Source organism: Theobroma cacao, chromosome 9 (genome assembly GCF_000208745.1).
Source record: "Theobroma cacao cultivar B97-61/B2 chromosome 9, Criollo_cocoa_genome_V2, whole genome shotgun sequence".
NCBI classification, from domain to species: Eukaryota; Viridiplantae; Streptophyta; class Magnoliopsida; order Malvales; family Malvaceae; genus Theobroma; species Theobroma cacao.
In genome coordinates, this window is record NC_030858.1 from 12,763,777 (window position 1) to 12,774,621 (window position 10,845).

The 10,845-nt window shown below is 31.1% G+C and overlaps 1 pseudogene; it reads right to left on the reverse strand.

The window, feature by feature from the left end:
* On the reverse strand, positions 9,165-10,514 carry LOC108663312 (annotated as a pseudogene).

Below are 10,845 nucleotides of genomic sequence, written 5' to 3' on the forward strand. Positions count from 1 at the left end.
TGATTTCTTGAAATACGAGATTTAATAACTGTCGCTCACCGGGGAGATGCGGAAGTTGATGCTAAGCCTTGCGGGGTTTCGATCGGCATTCGGGGTAATGAGTGCTTATCGGGACGTCGCGGCGGTTGTCACGGGCCCGATGGGAGTTTCGGGTCGTGACAAAAATTTTGTCTGTGTAAAATGTTTTACAAGTAAATTTAATGTTTTCTATTGTTTGGATCATTTTATGAAAAATATTTTTCATCATGGTGGAGTTATTTAGGTGTTAAAATAACAAATATGAGTTGATTAGGAAACAATGTTGATATTTAAATTTCACTTATTTGGGATCAAAACTAAGAATGGAAATGAAAATGGACAAAATCAATAATGATATTTTCCAAAGCATTTAATTACATATTTGTAATGAAAATAAACTCTAATTTTCAAAAAAAATTCAATCTTATTACTTTTTTAAAATAAATATAAAAATATAAATATTCATTAATTATATAAGATATCCAAAACCTATACTTATAAATATGTATTCATTAAATGACGATCATTGAAATATTTTTTTAGTATAATTATTTGTAAGATTTAAACCTATTATAAATGTGAATTCATCAAATGATGATCATTGAAATATTTTTTATTATAATTATTAGTAAGATTTATTCCATTTATAAATAAAAAATTTAATTGTATCGAATGGTTTCATTAAAAAAATATTTTTTTAATTTTAATAGTGTTGTATAATTTAAATATTAATATTTTAAATTAATTTTTTAAAAGTTAAGTATTAATATTTTTATTTTTTAATATTTTAAGTTAAATATTAATATTCATCAAACTTATCCTCATACACTTAGCATAAAAGTGTTTTTGTTGTTCTCTGAAAAATGTCTTACGCCCTTGAAAGACATAAGGCATTTTCTATGGTTAACCCTGTTAACTCGTAAAATGTTTTACATCTAAAATTAATTTTTCATTTTACAAACAAGTATAAGTCCTGAAAACATTTTTTGGAAAATATTTTACTGCAAAACAAACAGACCCTCTACCACAATTTTTTGTCAATCCGGGCACTTACCCGCCTTTCATTCTATCACAGATTTAAGAAAACAATCACTAACTGTGTCACAATATTCTGTCACAATTATAAAATACTATAACTCATTTTGTCACGACATTGTGTTACGAAATCTATTTTGTTACTAATTCCATTACTAGTATTTGTTACAAGGTGATAATGTTGTCACTAGTTTTGTCAAATAGTATATGCCACAATGTGAGAATATATTGTCACTTTTTTGTCACAAATTTCTATCACACAAAAAATCCATCATTGATTTTGTCACAAATTTTTATCACTTTTTAGACACTATTGTCACTAAATCTATTATAGCTTATGTTTGTGAATTACTTGATTCGTCACTAATAAAAAAATTTGTCACTGATTTTTAAAGATTTCTAGCACTAATTTAATATATTCTGTCATTAATAGAATAATCTGAAATACCCCATACTTTGATATGGTGATAAATAAAGTTGGTCGGATGCGAATTGAGGCATAACAAGGAACTTTGGGAACCAAAGAGACAAGATAAAATTTTTAGAATAAAATAATATTTTATTAATGAAATAATATTAAAATATTAATATTTAGTCGGATGTCGAAATCAGTCATGAAGAAGGATCATATGGTTGATCCAAGTGGGGGAGAAGATGTCAAGCCTGACTTTGTAAAATATTTGTCATGACATGCATGTGATTGACTGAATGTTTACATACTAGGAGAGCTCCGAAAAATCGACAAAAGTCAATATTGTACCTAGAGGTACAACAAAGTTGATTTAAGCCTCGAATTAGATCAAATAGAGAATTTAAGAGGAAATTAAGAATTTTAAAGTCCTAGAATGGTATAATATGGTGATTTGGAGTTTGAGGATCAATTTGGAGTCAAATCGGAGATTTTACTATTTAGGGGCAAAATGATAATTTTTCCACTCGAGAACAAAATGGATAATTTTTTTTTCAAATATTTTGATCATATTTGACTTATTGGAGTGTGATTTGAGGTTGAGAAGTGAAAAATTGTAATTTCGGTATTTTTCGGAGTATAAGGGTAAAATGGTAATTTTACCACCCCAGGGGCAAAACAGTAATTTTTCACCACCAGAACACTTATCCAGCATATGGATTTTATCCAATTTTATCATGGATAATTAAAGAAATTTATATGGTGGAGAGAGAAAGCTTAATAGTTAATAAATAAAAATAGATCAATGAAATGGTGACGCACAGCATATTTATAACCATTAAATATTTAGCTTTAAAATTAATACAAAATCAGCCCATTTCTCATTGATATGGCCGGCCAAAGAAGAAAAAAGGAGGACAGGAAAAAAAACAAGAACCCTAGGTGGGAAAATTGAAGAAAAAGTGTGGGATTTTAAGGGATTAAGCTAATAAAGGTAAAATTTCTTGATTTTGACTTGTGATTTACACTATCCATGCTTTTTTTTTCATTTTCCATGGTTAGATTTCATGTTTTCATGGTGAATTCATGGCTGGTTGGAATGGGTACGGAGAGAGAGTGAAGTTGGATTGATTTGATTCTAAGTTATGTTAGTGTTTTTAGTTAGTTTATCATGTCTAAAAACAAACCAATAAGAAAAAAAATTCATTTTCTCCCATTACCCATCATTGGTCGAATTTTCTAGGGAGGATATTGTGGCTGAAATTGATGATATTTCATGATGTTTTGGTGATATTTGATGTTTGGTGAGGCTAGAAATTAAATGGAAAATTTTGGTGTGAAAATATGAATTTTTGCTTAACTTATAGACATGTGTGATTATTAATCTGAGACTGATAAATTGAATCTCAATCACAGTCACTGAGGTAGTTTAGGTATAATTGGAGTGTAGAAAGTGAGAAGAATTGATTTGGAGTTAAATTGGAGATTTTAGCCGATTAGACCGAGTATAGTATGACTTAGGTCGAATATCACATTTAAGTGATTAATTGGACATTTTGCATCCCATCACATGCATTCATTTAGATTTAGAGAGCCTGAAATAGTTTATGATAAATTGACACAATTTATTGAAATTCGTGTCACGTATGATGTATAGGTCGTGAGCCCTCTAACAAGGGTAAAGAGATTGTGCCTAAAGATCGGGAATAAGAGTATATCGAACTCTTAGTACAGTGAGTAACCTTACTATCATCTTAATTATCTAAAGTGGTTTTTATTCGATTTTGTGGATTTTATGGAAAATGAGTTTAAATGGTAAATCTTTTTGTTTTACAAACAAAACGTTTTAAATAAAATGATTTTATAAATTGTCTTGAAATTGAATGATGACTTTGAAAATAGAGTAACTGGAGACCACTTGAGGTGTTGTAAATTCATGGTTTGAATTGACTGGCTTATGACAATATTTGCATGAATGGCTGAATTGGTATTTGTGTTGAATATATGAACTATGTATTTAGCCTTGAAAGGCCGTGAATTACAATAATTGCCATATCATGTTATTGAATTTTATTGATTGGTGGGATAATGATGAGCTTACTGCAGTGGGCGGGTTTCCATGGACCAGCCTATTAGAGGGGCACGGTAAACCCCGTTATATCTTACCTCAGTATGAGAGGCGCGGGTGGATAACTCCTGAGGCTAACACTTTTAGAGTTCACTTCACGCCAAACACCACGTGAGGGTGAACTCAACTAACACCAAGGAACGACTATGTTTTCAAAATAAAAACATAATTTATGCATACATGACTTTTTAACAGCTTTGACGGACTCGATTGGGATAGCCCTCGATCAAGGCATCCTTGATAATTGAGTATGAGAATGATTTTTGGCACGAGCCAAGCTTTTCAGGAAATTATAAGCCTAGTTGTTTATTTGGTTGAAATGAGTTGTATGGTAATGAAATTACAGTATGATGACTTATTTTAATTATCTCAATTTACTCGACTTTAGATAGTTTAGATGGTATATTTTTACTCATTGGGATTTTATAATCTCACCACCCTCAATTCCCCACATTTCAGGCTCGGGATAACCTATAGATAGCCGATTGCATCAAGGACTTCAGTTAACCTTACATCGACAAAATTGTAAGTTCACAGACTCGCACCTTATTGGTTAGTTAGGGGCCCATGTGTCATTGTAAAAGAAATTTTATACTTCAGTTATCTGCTTTAAAGTACGTATGAATATACTTAGCTTTTACACTACAGAAATTATTTACAGATTTCTCTATAAATATTATTTTTTTAAAAAAATAGAATATTTTATTGAATATTATTATTTTATTCAAACAATTATAATTTCATTTCAAATAATTATTTTAGACATCTAAATTTACTTTTAATTATGAAACATGTGTTTTTCACTCACACATCATGTTTTTGGCGAGTTTCGGTATTTTTGAAGAAAAATGACGAAAATGCCCTTGTGAGCCAGAAAACAATATTATATTGTTTTGATTTGGAAACGACTTGTGATTTCTTGAAATGCGAGATTTAATAATTGTCGCTCACCGGAGAGATGCGAAAGCTAATGCTAAGACTTGCAGGGTTCTGATCGGCATTCCGGGTAATGAGTGCCTATCGGGACGTCGCGACGGTTGTTATAGGCCCGATGGGAGTTTCGGGTCATGACATAATCTATCACAATAAATTATATTTATCACAAATAATTGCATCCATCACAGTAAATAATATGCAATACCTAATTCCGTACTTGTTACAATTCAATCATCAATTTTAGTGACAATAGAACTATCACAACATTATAATGTCACCATCACATAACATGACAACATTAACAATAATAATCCATCACCATAGATAACTTTGATGAAATCAACCATAATATATTCAACAGAATAATACCATAAGTGTAGTTGAGTTCAACTAGATGAACAAAATATATATAGAATCTAAATGAGTCTAGTTGTGATCAACTAGATAACGAAATATATACCTAAATGAGCCTAGTTGAGATTAATTAGATAATGAAATATATACCTAAATGAGCCTAGTTGAGATCAACTATAGATAACAAAATTTATACCTAAATGAGTCTAGTTGAGATCAACCAGATAACAAAATATGTACCTAAATGAGTCAAGTTGAGTTCAACCAGATAACAAAATATATACTTTATCTCAATAGAAAAAGCCAAGTACTTTTCCACCAACGTTCTTTCTTCTTGCTTCTTCATGGTACAAGATTTCAGTAGATGTGGTGAGCACAATATATCCAAACTGCAATTAGGAAAACACATAAAACTCACAACATAGCACTCTCATTTCAGTTGACTAAACTTTCCCTAAACTAATGAAAATAAGAACAAGACATGCCACTCAATACACTACAATACTTTTGACCTTTGGCTGCGAAAAAATTGCATCCATAGGTGAAAAACATGTAGCCTTAAGTTACAGCTGCACTTAGAAAAAGTGCAGCTTTAACCAATGTGTGAAAAAGTATGAGACAGCATATGCACTGACCAACTAAAAAAATTATTTGTCCTATTTGATTTGATTTGAAAACAAAGCCTTATGCACTTGATGTAATAGAGAAAGTACCAAATCTTGTGTGGTGTGCTGTGTCATGCTGATTTTAGAATATTTTAGAACACCCATGTATCTAACCACCAGATCTTGTGTGGGCCAAGAGAGAAAAAAAAGGATTATTCCAAGTTGAGTTGTGTTAACAATAAAGTACAAGAAAACTTCTTTGGAGCTTCTATGATTAAATATTAACCTAACAAGATCCAACGTAGACACTAACTAAATGCATGTAGTATAACATCTAGCAACATGTTGGCAGTTTTCAATTAATCAGGGCTGCAAAACATTTGGCTAAGCAAATAAATAGAGGCAAAGGATTGCATGTACTATTGATACTAATAACTAGCCAATAAAGAGAACAAAATTCTTTACTTTAGCAAAAATCAATAGAAGATGGAAAAATGTTTAAGAATTGAACTAATCAGTGAAATATGAAAAAGAAAAAATTAAGGTTTAAGGAATGAGAGGTCAAACTCCAACAAACTATAAGTCAAATCATGTTCTCAGCAATATACAATAACAACTTGAGTGTAGCCAAGTAGATGATTAATATTGCTCATAACCATTAAGGAAGAAATCTAATCATGTATCACAAAAAAATTTCATAGATCGCTTACATGTAGGGTAATTTTTTAATTAATTATCATATTAAAAACTGTACCATCATAAAATGAATGACAGCAATTTTATTGCCCTCCCATATAAAGATATTGAGTAAATAACTAATGCAATTATACTATCACATATTATAAAAATAAGAAGAAAAGCATTTTTAAATAAATATAACTTGCCACTAATGCATTCATGTCCAAATAGCTGCAAAACACATAAAACTTTGGCTAGTTAGAAAATTTTTCTGCATGATGATATGCATGATATAATAGTTTTTAGATCATATCTTTAATAACCCAAAAGAATTATATCATTTCTTCAATTTATATGATCCTTAGATGAAGAAATAGTAAGACCTCCCAATTCACAATAGGAGACAATCTTAAAATCCTATCCAGCCAAATTTTGGCCTAGATAACTTTTACATAAGCATTTGCCTAAGAAAGGCAAAGTTGTTAAATCAAACGAAGACAACATGAAATTACCTACTTAACAAAAAAAAAAAATAGAAAAATTACCTATAGCAACATAAAGCAATAATATCAAATAACTCATTTACTGGTAGACATAAATAAGGAAATTGCTATAGTTAAGATTTAAAATGGAAGGAACCGGATGAATGCAAGAACCAGATAAGATTGTAAGTACAAGAGCTTTATTACCTCTTTAATATGACCATTTAAATGTTTTAGGTGGACCTAGCGAAATACAAAATAGCCATATAAGGGAAAAAATAAGGTGTATTATGCTTTTTGGTACTTATTTCATCCCTTTCATGTGGGATCGCAAATAGTTAAACAAATACTCAAAATTAGTACAATATAAGCATTTAAGTAATTCGTCAAGACATGTTTATTAACAGTATTTCAAAAAAATGAACTTAACCTCAAAGTTACTTAGGATGATTTTGACAAATTTTCTCTTGATTTATAAGATTTGAATGTAAGATGGATGTGGTATCTGATGGGTTTGGCTATGGATGACATGCTCAAAATACGCAGCGAAAAGAAAATTAAAAACTTTATAACTAAACAACAAAACATGCCTCAACCCATGGATCACCTTGGTGATATTTAACACATAAAAGCACAAAATAAATTATTGTTTAGAAAGTTACCTTGCCATGTAATTTTGTAATCACGATGGCATTTTTCGAAGCAATCCCGTGAACACCACAAGGAGCAAAAACACTAGCCAATCAAGTGCTTGGCCTCCAATAGTAGTACACACGATTGCACTTGAACCTTTAACAAAAGAAAGTTTTTAACTATACTTTATACTAGCAAAGAGGACAACAATTGTCCTTTTCTTGTTTTTCACAATCTTAGCCGAACCTTTCTCGAAAATTGCTTCATAAGCAATTTTCTCTTCACACAAAGGGAGTGGTGGCAAAAAAGAAAAACGTTTTTCTTTTTCTGACAAAAACTATGTTTTCTTCAATTGTGAAAAACTCTCATATGAAAAATAGTTAAAAAGTGACTTATATAGTTAGGTTAAAATAACTTCAATTTTGCAATTAAGCCCTCAATATTATAACACATTATAATATTGGGCCTATTACTTAATTAAACTCTTTTAATTAAGTCCTTGAAAATTAAAATCAAAATTAATTTCCTTTATATTTTGCAATCAAGGCCTTATAGTTATAACTATTTATAATTATGCTGAAAACTTAATTAAACTCCTTTAATTAAGTTTATAGAAGTTAATTACCTAGCATGTGATTTAAGTCTAACTTAAATCATCACTCTCCCAATTTAATTCAAATGCAATTATTATGTGTGACCCATTAGGTTCCCAACATGTTGGCAATGGAATTGATTAATGACTTAATTAATTAATATAAATTTCAATCAATTAGTTTATAATCAATTCCATAGACCAAGATTGGCATCTAGTAATGCATCATGGCCACCCAATTGTTGGGAGAGTCAAAGGGTTCTTTGACAACCTTTCAGTGTATAATCTATCAATGTAATTTATTCCTTCATCATATATCCCAGATATGATAAGAGCTTGGTACAGTGTCTACTCTTATTGACCTCCATATTTGTTCCTACAATTATAACATTAGCTTTATAGAGAGTTATGAAACCTTTTTCATAATCTCCATGTCGCCTTGGCCAAGGACTTTAATAAGTTAATGCTAACCAAGAACTGATAGGATATGTCCTCTAAAACACTTGAGGTGATGATTCCTATCTTGACCACTCATTCGCCTTCACATGCTTCATACTATACCCAAAAGCATCCTGTTTTGGCATCCTTGGTTAGGCACCCATAGGGATGAAATCAAAGCATAACACTATACACATAAGACAACCTGGTGTCTCAAGTCTAGGGAGTATTTACACAACTGACACATGAAAAGTGTTGCATAGACACTAGAGTGTATTACCAAATGCACTTCTCATGGCTGGTTATGTTCAGTGAATTTGCTCTCCTAGGCAAGCACCTATATTCTAGTTCCAAGTATCTCTATACTTCAATCTATGAGATCGATTGCTTGCTTCCAAAGTAAGGAACATAGAATATACCAGTCTTTGAGCATCATTGATGTCCAGTCTCAATGATACATTGATCAGGAACATTTTGAGATTATGCTTTAATGCATAGGAATCTCATAACTACAACCCATTACAGTTTCCTTGCAAGGCATATTAATCTCATGGACTACATCTAATTAGACTTATAACTCATTATAATTAATATCTTATTGATGAAGGAAAACCTCTAATCATTCAACATGAATGATACTGTTGCATGATTGGAGTCAAGCCTCAACCAATCTTGATTGGCTGTAGGGCTCATCCTAACAATATCCACACCATACTTGCTTAGAAAAACAAAATTAGTTAAATTAATAGAATTGATGCACAAACATAATAACAAAGCACAAAGCAAAAAATGGTAACAGACTAATAGAACATAGGAAATTTTCATAATTTAGAAGGACATACCTTCTATAGGCTTAGTTTTACAAGCATATAATATCCTTTCATAAACATGAAAGAGTAACTAAACTCTAGCAAGGAATCAGAGCCCACAAGGCAAACCAAAACTCGTTGGTGGATAACAAAATGCTTGCACAAATTTAAGCACGTACAATAGAACCTTTGAGTGCTTAGGATTATAGACATTTAAAGACAATAAAAAGAAAGGAGAATTTCACTAGGTAATGACTTCAATATTGTTTCTTCAAGTTCAAACAATTATCTATTGCTTGACTAAACAACTCTTGCACCTATTTCAATTCTTTCTTTAGCACCAAAAACATAATAAAAGCATATAGATTATTAGATTTTTCTTCAATTTAGTTTTTCTTTTCCCAAGGTACAGTTTAGATCTCAAGTTTTTAAGTGGGGAACTTAATCCTTTAGGTTACATGCTTAACTTCAAGATATCAAGATTGAGAACAACACATGTACCATTTTTAGAAAATTAGAAGAAATGGGTATGTAGAATGACAGCAATTGAGCAAACATTTTGTTTACTACGACACTGAAAGCTAGAGTTTAGGCATTATTGGCAACTACTTCATGTTCTTCATTTCTAGCAACAAACATTTCTTCTTGAGATTAAGCAGCAACCTAAGTCTTACCAATCCCACACCTATTTTTGTACTTATTTCCCTTGTTCTTTATTTGTCAAAAAGGAAATCGAATTGGAAACAAAATTCATTCTTTACAACGTGGAAGGCAACAACTCTAGCAAACAACCAAAATGATAGGCAATATACCTGCGACCTCCAATTGCTTTTGAAGTTCTTGGCCAACAACATTATTTTTTGCTTGGACAATGGGTACAATAATAAAAAAATAACAAGAAAATGATAATTAAAACATGTAAAATAAAAAAACAGTAATCCTAGTCGAGACTTTATCTACTTGGGGTTCAACAATCTTTCTAAGTTGAGCTTCTTCAACTCCCTCGAAGGATGGAAGCGTTGCAACCAAGGCATCAAACTATTAAAAGTAGTACTAACAATGAATAACATCCAACATAGGGCCATTAGACAAGGAACTGATTTGATCCAACCATCAGATTATTCTATTGATTCCTAAGATTATGGTATTAAAAAAAGCATGATTCTAATAAAATCAATAACTTGTCTTCACTTGTTTAACAGCCTTAACTAGAGCAGCACTCATGACTTTAAGTTGGTCAGGGAAATTTGTTGAGTCCTCGGTGGGATTAACTGGGGGATCTGGATAATTTGGGAAAGCTTGACAGGTGGAGCATCTCTTTGCAACAACCTGAAGGTGTTGAAGGCAAAGGCAACTTTTGCATTTATTTGTTCTTGTAATTGAGAAATTATATCCATCTTTTAAAACCAAAGATAACCTAAATTTTTATACGACATATCAAACACAGAAGTGCTAAAACTTTGGCAATTGTTACTTCAAAGTATTTAGTCTTGGTGATTCGTAAACCCAAAAAGTAGAAAATTTAAAAATGGAAATAAATAGATTAACTAAAAAATAATAATTGAGCTTATAAAAATATAAAAGCGAAAAAGAATAGAAATATCTAGAAACAAAAAAGAAGTTGAAAAGCAAAAATGAAAATGAAAAAAAATGATGAAAATGGAAAAGAGAAACAAACAAATAAACCAAACGTGGGAGGTGGTCAGCGAGAAGCGGCAAAAACGCCAC